Below are 13,319 nucleotides of genomic sequence, written 5' to 3'. Positions count from 1 at the left end.
TTAGGGGGTGTCCGGATAGCCGGACTACCATCATCAGTCGAACTATCATCGGCCGGACTATCATCATCGACCGGACTCCAAGACTATGAAGATACAAGATTGAAGACTTCGTCCTGTGTCTGGATGGGACTTTCCTTGGCGTGGAAGGCAAGCTTGGTGATACGGATACGTAGATCTCCTACCATTGTAACCGACTCTATGTAACCCTAGCCCTCCCCGGTGTCTATATAAACCGGATGGCTCTAGTCCGTAGGACACAACAACAACCATTACAATCATACCATAGGCTAGCTTCTAGGGTTTAGCCTCCTTGATCTCATGGTAGATCCACTCTTGTAAACATCCACAATATCAATATCAATCAAGCAGGACGTAGGGTTTTACCTCCATCAAGAGGGCCCGAACCTGGGTAAAACATCGTGTCCCTTGTCTGCTGTTACCATCCGCCTAGACGCACAGTTCGGGACCCCCTACCCGAGATCCGCCGGTTTTGACACCAACACATGTCCCTGTAAGTTAGTGCCACTTTGGGTTCACGACTATCCATGTCAGCCCGGGTTCTTTGTCATATGGATGCTAGCGACACTATCATATACGTGTGCCCAAAAGGCGCAAACGGTCCCGGGCATGGTAAGGCGACACCCGTGGGAATACCGTGCGTGAGGCCGCAAAGTGATATGAGGTGTTACATGCTAGATCGGTGTGGCATAGAATCGGGGTGCCAAAACTGTCAGGACCCCGATCCTGAGTCACACCGATCTAGCATGTAACACATCATATCACTTTGCGGCCTCACGCACGGTATTTCCACGGGTGCCACCTTACCTGGCCCGGGACCGTTTGCGCATTTTGGCTCGCGTATATGATAGTGCCGCTAGCATCCATATGACAAAGAACCCGGGCTGACATGGCTAGTCGTGAACCCAAAGCGGCACTAACTTACAGGGAAAGGCATACATGACCCAACAACGAACGTGTCGGTCGTCAGCGAGTGAATCTGGGTTGTAGCAACTGCGCTAGCAGGACTCCGGTAAACCAGGCTGTAGCAGGCTAACAGGACTCCGGTAGACACCGCGTGACATTTCCCCGAAGGGACAGACACAGGAACAAAGAAGGACACATGCCGGCCAGCCTAAGTGTTCCGGAGCAGTAGCAAGCTACCATGGCTCAGTGGAAGCACTAGGAGACATTTCCCGGTAAGAGAGGCTACCAAGGATAAACAACTAGGTTGTCAGATCCCACACATACCAAGCATTTCAATAACATACACACAATATGCTCGATATGTGCAAATACATCATGGCATCACAACATGAATCTATTACCAAAACTGTCAGGACCCCGATCCTGAGTCACACCGATCTAGCATGTAACACATCATATCACTTTGCGGCCTCACGCACGGTATTCCCACAGGTGCCACCTTACCTGGCCCGGGACCGTTTGCGCATTTTGGCTCACGTATATGATAGTGCCGCTAGCATCCATATGACAAAGAACCCGGGCTGACATGGCTAGTCGTGAACCCAAAGTGGCACTAACTTATAGGGAAAGGCATACATGACCCAACAACGAACTTGTCGGTCATCAGCGAGTGAATCCGGGCTGTAGCAACTGGGCTAGCAGGACTCCGGTAAACCGAGCTGTAGCAGGCTAACAGGACTCCGGTAGACATTGCGTGACATTTCCCCCAAGGAACAGACACAGTAACAAAGAAGGACACATGCCGGCCAGCCTAAGTGTTCCGGAGCAGTAGCAAGCTACCATGGCTCAGTGGAAGCACTAGGAGACATTTCCCGGTAAGAGAGGCTACCAAGGATAAACAACTAGGTTGTCAGATCCCACACATACCAAGCATTTCAATAACATACACATAATATGCTCGATATGTGCAAATACATCATGGCATCACAACATGACTATATTACCAAAACTGTCAGGACCCCGATCCTAAGTCACACCAATCTAGCATGTAACACATCATATCACTTTGCGGCCTCACACACGGTATTCCCACGGGTGCCACCTTACCTGGCCCGGGACCGTTTGCACATTTTGGATCACGTATATGATAGTGCCGCTAGCATCCATATGACAAAGAACCCGGGCTGACATGGCTAGTCGTGAACCCAAAGTGGCACTAACTTACAGGGACATGCATACATGACCCAACAATGAACGTGTCGGTCATCAGCGAGTGAATCCGGGCTGTAGCAACTGGGCTAGCAGGACTTCGGTAAACCGGGCTGTAGCCGGCTAACAGGACTCCAGTAGACACCGCGTGACATTTCCCCGAAGGGACAGACACAGGAACGAAGAAGGACACATGCCGGCCAGCCTAAGTGTTCTGGAGCAGTAGCAAGCTACCATGGCTCAGTGGAAGCACTAGGAGACATTTCCGGTAAGAGAGGCTACCAAGGATAAACAACTAGGTTGTCAGATCCCACACATACCAAGCATTTCAATAACATACACACAATATGCTCGATATATGCAAATACAACATGGCATCACAACATGACTCTACGACTCAAGTATTTTATTCAATAGGCTCCGAGGAGCGAGATATTACAATCATGGGTCTCATGACCCAACAACCAGAGCATACAAGTCAAAGCACATGCGGAAGCTTAACATGTCTGAGTACAGACATCTACAAATGAAAAAGGCTGAGAAGCCTGACTATCTACCAGATCCTGCCGAGGGCACAAGATCGTAGCTGATGTATCAAGCTAAACATCGAAGTCCACGTGGAACTACTAGCGAGACGGAAGTCTCTCTGCAAAAACATAAATTAAGCAACGTGAGTATAAATATACCTAGCAAGACTTACATCAGATCTAACTACATATGCATCATTATCAACAAAGGGGATGGTAGGGTTTAACTGCAGCAAGCCAGCTTTGACTCGGTGGCTATCCTGAACTACGACTGCAAGTAACTCTTTTGAGGTGGCGCACACGAGTCTACATATTCACCAACCAATACACCACTATGGATCCGCTCCCGTCTCCCTACGAGAACGCCATCCATAGCACTCACGCTTATCTTGCGTATTTTAGAGTATCCACTTTCACTTATCTATGAACTGTACAGGCAACCCAGAAGTCCTTTACCGCGGACACGGCTATTCGAATAGATCATATTAACCCTGCAGGGGTGTACTTCTTCACACACGCTCTCACCGCCGTTTACACGACATGTACTCGACAACCTTCAAGCGGAAGCCCAGCGAGGGTGTCGGCCACGACCTGACTAACCACACAAGTCTATCGTCCAGGTTTATCGCCTATCGGGTTCTATCCGCAAGGAGATCCGGCCGGGGTGTCGCTCACGGCCCCAAACGATGTGTGCAGGGTTCCCAAGCCCACCATCCGGGTGCCACTTGGTACACCAGGCCACTGTGCCTAGTCTGTCCCAAGCCCACCTGTACCGGGTGCCACTTGGTAGACTACTAGCACTACCTACAAACATCAGAAACTAGTTGCAACTCCTGGACAGAGATCAAGTTGATTAATAAGTCGAGAGGGGCACTTAAGCATTCCAATGCGTGGTAGTAGCTGGTCATGGATCACAAACACAGAACTCAGTTCCTGAGGACGGTTTCAATGAGACAACCCACCATGTACTCCTACATGGCCTCTCACCGCTACCTTTACCAAATCGTGTTCACACACTTAGCTCTCAACAGTAGGACATGTTCACACACCTCCAATTCATTCCCGATGAATCAAACCTGACACAACTCTAAGCAATAGCAGGCATGACAACAAGCATGAATGAGTAGGCACATCAGGGCTCAAACAACTCCTACTCATGCTAGTGGGTTTCATCTATTTACTGTGGCAATGACAGGTCATGCAGAGGATAAAGGGGTTCAACTACCGCAGCAAATAACAGTTGTATCGTTGTTGTCCTAATGCAGTAAAATAGAGCAGGAGCGAGAGAGTGGGATTGTATCGGAATGAACAAGGGGGTTTGGCTTGCCTGGCACTTCTGAAGATAGTATAGTTCTTCATCAGTGTCATCGAACTCATCGTCGGAACCACGTCTATCGAGAGGGAACAACACCGGCAAACAGAGAAGGAACACAATCAATGCAATGCAACAATATGATGCATGAATGTGACATGGCAATATGCTGTGGTTTGAGCTAATGCAACTAGCAACAGGTTAAATGAAGTTGGTTTGAACCCTAGGTTCAAATTCAAACTCCATATGTGAAGGTTTAAATGCCATTATAAGATTTGGCCTAAACAGCAGCCCTAAGTTGTTCTATCATGCATGAAAATGGTACAGATGGATAGATTGGATTTTTCTGATCATTTTTCATATATAATTTATTTCATTTGGAGTTACGGTTGAATTTATATGATTTTTAGAAGTTTTGACCATTTTCACTGTGACGTCAGCGGTCAACAGCGCCAGCTAGGTCAAACCTGACGGCTGGGACCCATGTGTCAGTGTAACAGGGCTGGTTTGGGTGGATGACAGGTGGGACCAGGTCAACGCTGACTGGGAGGTCAACCCTGACAGTCAGGGCCCAGTTTACTTAATCTAATCCTAAACAGAAGTAAATCTTATACTTAATTATTGTGGTGGGGTCTACTATTAGTGTCTGTGGGTGGTTTAGCTGACTGTGATTAGCGCTAAGTACGCTGCCACGTCGGCACGCCGGAGTTTGGCCGGCAGCGACCTCAAGCCGCGGCGGAGGCGCACTGGAGTGGCTCGAGTTTTGCCCACGGTCGACCAAATCGACCGTGGTTTGGTCCTATGCGTAGCTGGGGCTCGCGCGCATCCAGCAGGGCAAGCGGGAAGAGCTGGGGTGGCCGAAGGCGATGGCAACTACGACGACGGCGGCAGCTCGAGTTCGGGCGTCGAGCGTTTCGACATTGCAGTGCACTAGGGGAGGCGCTGGTGGTGGCTATGGGTGCGCGAAGACACGTTGAGCACGGTGGTGCGCTCGGTTGCGGCTCTAGGTGACGGTGGCCACGGCGGTGAGGAGCTCAGGCGGCAGCGTGATTTGGTCGGCAAGGGGGCGATGGCTATAGGGCGTAACGAGCTCGGGGAAGAGGGGTTTTCGACGCGGGAGCTCATAGTGGTTGCAGAGGGCGTCGACGCGGGCTCGGAGAAGGCTGGACGGTGACGTACGGGCGGCGGCGATCTCGGACGACCGAAGCTTGAAGATGGTGGCGGTGTAGGCGTTCGGGGGCGTCCGACAGCACTTGTGTCCTCGAGGATGCGTAGACGACGGAGGCGGATCTCCTGGACGTGTTGGGGAGGCTATGCGGTGGTTGTGGACGCGGCGAACGGCGTCGGTGGCGATGGTGGCGTTCGGCCATGGCTGCGGGCAAGAGAGGGGGAGGGAGAGAGCCAGGAAAGAGGGGGGAGGACAGAGGGGGGTCGAGGCGTCTCCAGGCGTGGGGACAGGGAGGAGGATGAGCCTCCAGCGCGAAGCAGGAGGTGGCATCGACGCGCGCGTGCGTCGACACGCCTCTGCCTACTGGCAGAGGTTGAAGACAGATGGTGGGGCTTCTGGTGGGCCGGGCCAGTTGGCTGGGCTGCCAAGTGGGCTCCACAGCAGTCGGTCCAGATAATTTCCTCTCTCTCTCTCTCTCTCTGTTTCCTATTTTAATTACTGTTTTCTATTTTTCTGCAACTTTGTGGCTTTATTAAAAATACTAAATCAATCCCAAAAATCATGCAACTACTCATGACCACTGTTGGAAATACATCCTACAGTAAACATTTCAGTTTGGGATTATTTGAGCATTTAAAATATTTTATAGCATTTAAATGCCCAAATGCAAATACTATATGATTTAATTCAAAAATCCAGAATGTCCTAGAAAAATGTGCACCATTTTTGGAAGAGGTTCTAGACCAATCCAAAAATAATGAACTTTTCTGAAGAGCATTTTGGGTTCATTGAGAATATTTTTATTTGAACCTAGTTGATTTGATCTGGTGCTAGGGTTTGAGCAATCCCCATTTCAACTTAAATAAAATTTAAACATGATGCACACATGAAGGGCTAGCCTAGTGCATACCAGAACTAGGGATGTGACATAGGGCCTCATATGGGCCGAAAGACGTCATGGGCCAGAAGTGAAAACGGGCTGGAATCATATTGGGTGGCCCAGATGACGCTACTGGGCCTAATTCGGATAGGGCGTAACAGGCCTTGGGTTAGCGGGCTGTAAATGGGCTATATGCGAACAGGCCGTTAACAGGCTTTCCATGGGCCGGGCCGCCACATTCTGACCAAGTCAAACGGGCCGGCCTTTTCACAGGAATGGGCCTCTGTTGGGCCGTGCCACGTGTCGATGTATCATAGGCGCCTTCCGTCCAATGAGTGGATGACATCTGTCCCAACGATGAGCAGACACGTGTTTCCTCCAGTCAATGATGATTTTACACGTGGAAAATCCCCATTGGTCGGGGCTGTTAACGGGTTATCGGATCCAAAACCCGACCCGATAGCTTAACGGTGTTCCGTTACGGTGGACGCCACGTGTCGGTCACCCTTGACGAAAGCAGTTCTGTGACGCGCGATTTATCGTCATGGAAGTGGACACTTCCGTGATGATAATTTTGGTAATGTCATGGAACACTTCTATGACAGCACAGGTATGACTATCTTGATTTTGTCATAAATTTGTCATGGATGTACATGCATGACAAAAAACGCGACCTACTGTGACAAACACGTATCATCACGGAAGTGTATTTTTTTGTAGTGGTGGTTGCATTGAAGACTGGAATAGAAGCGTGTGTGTGACATCATTGAGGGTGCGGATGGCACGTTCGGCCTTGCCGTTTTGAGTGGATGTGTATGGGCATGAAAGACGAAGGAGAATGCCATGGGAGGCAAAGAAGGTGGTGATCGTGGAGTTGAGAAACTCGGTGCCATTGTCGGCTTGCATAGCAACTAGTGGACGGGAGAAGTGTGTGCGGGCATAGGCAAAAAAATTGATGAGGGTGGCGGCGGTGTATGATTTGTTGCTAAGAGGAAACATCCATATATAATGTGAAAACTCGTCCACAATAACAAGATAATACTTAAAGCCAGAGTTGCTCAAAATAGGAGATGCCCAAAGATCACAATGTACTAATTGAAATGGCTCGTCACAATGCGAGGTAGACCTAGTGAACGGCAAGCTCACATGTTTGCCGAGTTGGCAAGCATGACAAACGTGCGAAGCCAATTTATTACATGGAATAGATGACTGTTTATGAAGATGTGACATAGCGTCACGACCCGGATGTCCTAAGCAGAGATGCCAAAGCTCGGTGGAGGTGGTGGCGATGAGTCCATGGGCGTGATGGTTGATGACCGAGGATGGAACGACATAGAGATCGCCATGGCTATTGCAGCAAAGGATCACGGCCTTGGTGCGAAGATCCTTCACAGGGAAACCAAACGGGTCAAATTCTATTGAGCATAAATTATCAATAGTGAAGCGACGAATAGAGAGGAGATTTTTAACGATATGAGGGACAAGTAAAACATTGTGAAGAAAAAGTGTGCGAGCGGAAGTAGGAATAGAAACATCACCAGTATGAGAAACAGGTGAGGTAGAGTGATTGCCAACGGTGACAAGGGAGGAAGAGGAGGCAGGAAGGAGATGATGAAGCATACCGGGGTCGGAGGCCATGTGGGACGTGGCTCCGGAGTCCATGACCCACTCACCGACGTTGGAGGCGGAGGCCACGTTGTTCAAGGCGGCCATGAGCGCGACGCAGTCCTACTGTGGTGCGGGGGTGTAGCCGGGAGCCGGAGGAGCGTTGGTGTCGAAAGCCCGGCCCTGGAGAGGAGCCAGGGAAGTGAACGCCTGGGCGGGTGGAAGCACCGGGGGCCGGGGCCGAGTAGACCGACGCCACTGGTCGGGTGCGGCTCGGGAGCGCCCTGGGGCTGCAGCGGCTGGCCCGTATATGGGTTGAAGCAGATCCATGGGCCGACCGCGGGCTGGCCACCGCGGGAGCCACTAGAGGTGTTGCCACTGGAGCCGTCGCCTTGCTTCTTCTTGCGCCAGTTCCCGCCGTTGTGGTTGCCGCCAGCGCCAGAGTTGCCACCATCACGGTTGCCATCACCGTGGTTTCCGTCACCACGACTACCGTCACCGCGGGAGGAGTTGGAGCCGCCATACATGGCGGTCCGGTTCGCCACGACAGAGGTGTTGGCGAGCCGTGTCTCATGGAGGACGAGTAGAGAGCGCGCTGCCCAAAGGCCGGGAGCGGATTCTGCATTGTCACGATCATGGTGATGTCGGTGAACCGAGGGTTGAGGCCACGAAGGCAGTTGAGGACGAGGGTTTGGTTCGTGACCGGGGTGCCGACGTCGGCGAGGGCGTCGGTGAGGGCCTTCAGGCGGTGACAGTATGCGGTGACTGAGAGGTCGCCTTGCACAAGCCCGTGGAACTCGGCCTCGAGGTAGACTGTGCGGGTCATCTAGTTGTCCAGAACGAGGTCGGTGATGAGAGTCCAAGCCTCGTGCGCCGTCTAATCTTCCGCCATGATCATACCCAGGATCTCGTCAGAGATGGAGCCATACAGCCAGGACCAGACGACGTAGTCCTCATGGGTCCAGTCCGCCGTGCGGTTTGCCTCGGCCGTGATGGTGGTGATGTGAGGGAGCAAGTCGTACTTGCCGAGGAGGACGCGGATGAGCATCCGCCACTTGGCGAAGTGGGAAGTGTGGAGATCAAGCATGACGGGCACGTGGGTGCGCACACTAGTGACTTGCACAACCGGCGAGGCGGAGGCAGGCATGGTGGTGTTGACGAGGGGGCCGATGCTGGTGGAGTTGATGGCGAGTAGGGAGGGAGAGGTGAGGGAAGATTGGGTGGAGTCGCCGGTACCTGCCATGGCTGGGAGATGGCAAAGGGGAAGGCTGGCGGCGACGTGGTAGGGTTGGGAGGGTAGGATCGATGTATCTGATACCAACTGAACAAGTACGATTAGGCAAAATACGCCACACCTGGGGCGGCCCTCGTGTTAGATATATATAGGAATACATGGGAGTTACATGCCTTGGAGACAAAGGAAGATTCCAACCAAATCAGACAAAATCAGTAGGTTGGAATATTTCTATACATAAGATATACACGGAGATATACTCTAACAAAATGATATACCCCAGCTTTATATATGCCCCTGCTGCCTAACATTTTTTTTTGAAATGGAGGCAAAAGATTTGCCTCATATATTAAATAAGGAGGAGAGAGAGTTTGTTACAACACACACCCAAGTTACAGTATGATAATTATTCTTGCAATAAAAAAGACCCTAGTTTCTTTGCCCCAGCTTTGATCCAAAGGTTTGCCTCATCTTCAATGATGTTGAGCATGATTTGCGGAGGTGCGCTCTTTTGCCTGAACACTCTTGCGTTGCGCTCATTTTAGATGACCCATAACACCAGCATGGTAATAGATGCCTTTGCTTTTCTGTCGGTGGTGCCCGTGGTGCATGTGCTCGTCCACCAGGCATGAACGGAGTCAAACATGTGCCATGTGGACGTGTCCATGTCGTGGATGCGAAATTTCTGAGTAGCCATGTTCCAAAGCCTGAGAGTGAAGCGGCATCTAAAGAAAAGATGAGGGCCACATTCCTGCACCCGTCGGCACAAGGGGAAGGGGCCACAGTTAGGCCATCCTCGCTTCTCCAATCTGTCTGCAGTCCAGATCCTCTCCTGAAGTGCGAGCGAAGCAAAGAACTTGACTTTTGGTGGGGCCCAATCCTTCCAAACCATTTGGTCCATGGGGGAAAGGACCAATCCCAGAAATTGTGCCCTATAAGCGGAGGGCGCGGAGTAGGGGAGCTCCTATGCGCCGCTCGTTGCGGCGAATTGCCGAGCGAACGCACAGGGGCAACTCTCGAGGAGGTAGGAATCGAACCTGGCACCTCCTGTTACTTACGCACGACCCTAGCCAATGGGCTACATAAGCTTTCTTGTTTTACTATGGCGCGCGCAGCTAAAGGTAATGCAGATGCGAACATTATTTTGAGAAAAGTATTTTTTAATGCGAACACTTTTCAAATTTGAGAAGAAAAACTACAAAAATGTAATCAGAATTTACAGAACCAACACGAGTTTTAAAAAAAATCGATAAACACAAAAAAGTTTTTCAAAAATCTGAACAAGTATTTAATAGTAATTTTTGCAAAAACATGAATATTTTTTAAAGGAGAACAAATTTTGGATTGTGAACAAAAAAATTTTGTAAACATGATTTTTTTTTGTAAACATGAACATTTTTTAAATTTTCGAACAAAATTTTGAAATGGGAACAATTTTTAAAATAACAAACAAATTTTGAATTTTTAGAACAAATTGTAAAATGGAGAACAATTTTGAAAATCCCAAACAAATTTTAAATGTGAATTTTTTTTAATAAGTGAACAAAAATTTGAAAAATAAGAACAATTTTTTTGATATTTGTGAACAATTTTTTAATACAGGCATTTTTTGAAATCCATGTCATTATTTTCAAATTTCTCAAAAAATGAAAAAAGTAATTCAAACAATTTTTGAAAAAACAGGAAAATTTTCTGAAAATCCGGAACCAAAATTTTGAAACCACAAACATTTTTTGAATTTATGAACAAATTTTGTAAAATAGGAACATTTTTTGAATTTGTGAACAAAATCTGAAAAACAGGAACATTTTTTGAAATTCGGAATTTTTTTTGAAAATAAACTTAAAAAGGAAAAAAAAGAAACAGAAAAAAGATAAAAGAAAAAAAGAAAAGAAGATAAATAGAAAAAAGAAAAATGAAAAAGAAACTGAGTCTGCTGTAACGTAAAAAACCGGTTGGAAACATCATAGAAGGTTCCCAAAACAGTCTGCTGTAACGTAAAACGGGCCGCCCACTCGTTCGCTGGCTCGCACCTCCCGTATACGAAGGGTCGACAGCTTGCCGCAACGAGCGGCAAGTAGGATTTTCCGCGGAGTAGTGCCCAGATTCTAACATTGAGTTCACGTGCATGACTCTCAACGCCATGTGATGCATCAGCTTTCCGCGGCCCACGCCAGACCATTGATGCCGGGCTAGATCAAACGGTGGACGAGTAGGCTTAAATTTTCCTGGTATCAGCCCGATGATTTGTAGCATCGGCCATTAAAAATCTGGTTATAAACTCCATTTGCCACGAGTTCCTTATCCAGCCGGCCCGATTTAAAAATGTTAAAGGCTTCAGTTAGCCAGTCAAACAAGCTTTGCTTCATCATACAAGCTAGGAGTACAAACTAGCTAGCTGCTAATCACATATAGCCGCCCTCCTTTTCTTTGATATATACAAATGAAAGTCCGGGCAGAATTGAGTGAGTCTAGCTCGAGACCACAACAATTACTTTCCATCCGTCCACCACAATGGCGGTGGCGTCAACTCTGCCTGGGCAGCTCACGGCGGTGACCGCTCTTCTTGCGCTGTCCGTGGCCATCACGGTGTCGGCGGCCCCTGCGACTGCGAACCGGAGCAGGTGCTACAAACATCTATTCACCTTCGGTGACTCTCTGATCGACACCGGCAACTTCATCGTCCACAGCTCCACTGATTCGGGGCCCGTCCTGGAGTTGCCATACGGCGAGACCTTCTTCGGCCGCCCCTCCGGCCGCTGGTCCGAGGGCCGCCTCGTCGTCGACTTTATCGGTGAGTTCTTCGACGACACATCGACATCTCATTACGTGCATCCATAATGAATGATAATCGGTACGATACGTGCAGTGGAGAGGCTGGGGTTCCCGTACTGGCCGGCGTACCTGCAGGCGGCAGCCGGGAAGTCTCCGGCGGAGGAGTTCCGGTACGGCGCCAATTTCGCGGTGGTGGCCGCCACGGCGCTGAGCCAGGATTTCTTCATGAAGAAGAATCTCAGCGTTGACCAGTTTCCACCGATCCTCCCCTACTCTCTCGACGTCCAGATCGGCTGGTTCAAGAAAGTGCTCGCCGTGCTCGCCTCCACGGACCAAGGTAACGCGTAGCTTGAACAAAATCCGTGGCATGCGTGGCGCCATGGCCACCCAAACGCACTGACCATGGATATTATCTCCTACCACACCATCACGGTCATGCACGTATGCAGAGAGGAAGGAGGTGATGGAGAGCTCGCTGTTCCTGGTGGGGGAGATCGGCGCCAACGACTACAACCATCCCTTCTCGCGGAACAAGACGCTTGAATGGGTCAGGCCCCTCGTGCCAGGTGCCACAGGTCATCAGCTCCATCGCTCTGTCCATCAAGGCCCTAATCGAGCTGGGCGCCAAGACCATGTTCGTGCCGGGCATCTTCCCGCTGGGGTGCACCCCGCAGTACCTCGCACTCTTCCCCGGCGACGACCGCGACCCTGCCACGGGCTGCCTCTGGTGGCTCAACGACCTCATCCTCCTCCACAACCACATGCTGGAAGCAAGGCTCGAGGAGCTCCGCCGCGACCACCCCAGTGTGTCCATCACCTATGTCGACTCCTACGACAACGCCCTCGGCCTCGTCACCGCGCCTACACAAAACGGCAAGCCCTAGCTTCTAGCTAGAATCCTACCATGGCAACACAACATGTCCAGGACGGCTTTGATCTTACAGTATGTATTACGTATTTTCGTGCTGTGCGTGTAGGGTTCGACAAAGAAACGGTGCTGGAGGCATGCTACCCCGTCTTGAGCACCGGGCCGTCGGGGATGCCGTGCCCGGAGCCGTCAAGGTATGTGTCGTTCGACGGCATGCACATGACGGAGGCGGCGTACAGGATCATGGCCCGCGGAATGCTCGACGGCCCGTTCGCCGTGCCGCCCATCATGTCTACATGCAACCACGGCTGCTAGAGCTGCATGTGTACGTATATATTGCTGCCGCCAAACCTCTTCTTGGTTGGTGTCTGTTTGACGCGCGTTCTTGGTTGGTCTCTGTTTGACGCGCGGAATAAACGTACACCAGATTTCTAAATCTCGGTCCATTGAGACTTAACGAAGTCTCAGCTAATGCTATATTCATGAGATCTTACGTAAAAATTCAACTCCTGATTTCATTAAAAAAAATTTCACATATTGTGTCACTTGATTGAAACTTGGTTAAATCACAGTCGACTCTGATCAGCCACACCCGTAGATACGCGTATTAGCAAAAAAATTAAAAATAAAATAATGGTGAGCTCGTTGTCCTGGTGGGAGAGATCGGCGGGAACAACTACAACTTGTCCCTGTTCCAGGCCGGTCCGCGAGGGATTCAGAACATTGAGAGGGAAGTACCCAGACATCTCTTCGTCAGAAAATAAAAGGTTTAGATTGGGATAGGGGAGAAACGGGATTCAAACTCAGGGTCGAACTG

General features: G+C 50.0%; 1 pseudogene; it reads left to right on the top strand.

Annotated features, from left to right (window-relative positions):
* Positions 1–11,315: 11,315 nt before the first annotated feature.
* Positions 11,316–13,000, top strand: LOC119367448 (annotated as a pseudogene).
* Positions 13,001–13,319: the final 319 nt, after the last annotated feature.

The sequence above is a fragment of the Triticum dicoccoides genome, chromosome 2B (assembly GCF_002162155.2).
Source record: "Triticum dicoccoides isolate Atlit2015 ecotype Zavitan chromosome 2B, WEW_v2.0, whole genome shotgun sequence".
NCBI lineage: Eukaryota > Viridiplantae > Streptophyta > Magnoliopsida > Poales > Poaceae > Triticum > Triticum dicoccoides.
This window is presented reverse-complemented; position numbering and strand designations above follow the sequence as displayed.